This window comes from Octopus bimaculoides, chromosome 26 (genome assembly GCF_001194135.2).
Source record: "Octopus bimaculoides isolate UCB-OBI-ISO-001 chromosome 26, ASM119413v2, whole genome shotgun sequence".
Classification (NCBI taxonomy): Eukaryota; Metazoa; Mollusca; class Cephalopoda; order Octopoda; family Octopodidae; genus Octopus; species Octopus bimaculoides.
In genome coordinates, this window is record NC_069006.1 from 15,153,583 (window position 1) to 15,155,717 (window position 2,135).

A 2,135-nucleotide genomic window follows, 5' to 3' on the forward strand; every position below is an offset into this window, starting at 1 on the left:
TCTCTCTCTCTCTCTCTCTCTCTCTCTCTCTCTCGCTCTCTCTTTACTCAGATATACACGCACTCACACGCACTCACACGCAAACTCACGCACTCACACACACACATACACACATATCTGCATTTATATATATTTATACATACGCACGTATATATTCATAGCTATTCCTACATACATACATACATATATACATACATACATACGTACATTCATACATATATGTATATATATATATATGTGTGTATATATATGTGTGTGTGTGTGTGTGTGTATATATATGTATATATATTATATATGTTTATGTATGAATTTGACATGTGTATGTAGATGTATGTATACATGTATGCATATATATATATATATATATATATATATTATACATACATACATACATACTTACATATATACATACATACGTACGTATATTCATACATATGTATATATATATATGTGTGTATATATATATTATATATGTTTATGTATGAATTTAGCATGTGTATGTAGATGTATGTATACATGTATGCATATATATACATACATACATACATACATACATATGTATGTATTTACGTATTCAAGAGTATGTAAACATATCAAGCCGAGTCCAATCATTGTGATGTTTCATTCTCCAGGCATCGAAGAAGGATCAATTTCCTCCATTATTATATTCCATCTACTCAGCTGAATTCCATCGATTTGTTTATTCTTTCATTCTTTCTTTCTTTCTTTCTTACTTTTTCTTCTTTTTCTATTTTGTTTTTATTACTAGTTTTTGTTCCTGTTGTTGTTGTTGTTGTTATTTTCTTCTTCTTTTGTGCCGAGGAATAAATCAATTTTTGTGCCATAACATAACACCTTCGTTCCATCCCCACGTCCATCATCGTCTACTATCAACACCACAACAATCATACGTATCCACTCCGCAACAGCCACCAGCCGTCACACCAACACTACCACCAGCACCAGCGCCAGCGCCAACACCGTCTCCGTCTCCCGTTACAAGCACGCCCACCGCCACCGGCATGCCCAGTAACATCAACACCATTAATACCCCCAAAATACCATTATCCTCAGCATTGCCACGGCTTGAAACAGAATACATACTGTCGCTACCACCCCGCCAACTCCATCACCCCACTAACACTATCACCACCGCGTGTAACATCAACGCATTTATGTCCCCACCCAAGGAGCCCCCCTTTAACCATCAGCAAGCGAGCAATGATGTTTCCTACACGTGGTCACTAAATTTGCTAGAAATAGTGATTAAATCTCCTTTAAAAACTCCAGAACACATGGAAAATGTAGTTGACAGATAGTCTATCTTGATTGAATAACGGTCGGTTTTGTCACGGATGGAAGGCTTTTTATCAAAGGTTCTAATCCAGCCATTAGCAATCTATGACCGGTGGGGTTTTCTGAATGGCAACTCTAACGAAAAATTACCGTGAGTTGGTTTTCTGGTGTGGCTTGCTTGAGGTTAGACTGTGGGCCTTATGCGGCTCGCTTCTCGAAGACATTTGCCAATACCTTGCCAAGGATATCAGTGTCGGACTGGGGTGGAGGAATAACCACACCGCCGCTTACATCATCACTACAACAACCGCTACAACAATCATCTTCAGAAACACAACACCATCACCATCATTACCACATACACCACGACAAAGAACAGCACCACCACTACCATAACCACCAGCATCGCTGCTGCCCAAACCACCACCACCAACAACAAAACCATCATCAGAAACGAGACCAACACCAACGCCACCACCATTATGTCGGTACTAGTTCCAATATTATTACAGACTAAACGGCAACCATAGCGAAATCACTCCATTCAGCCACCATGTTTCACTAATACGTGGTTGAGAAAATATGAGGAGAAGGAGGAGTAGACGAACAAGTATTGCTTTCTGTTTGTCTTTCTGACTCTCTGTCTGTCTCTCTCATTCTCTCTCTCCCTATAATTATATATATTCATACACACACGCACACACACACACACACACACACATACATACATATACATACATACATACATATATACATATATATATATATATATATATATATACATGTATTTATATATACAGACTTATATATATATATATATATATATATATATATATATA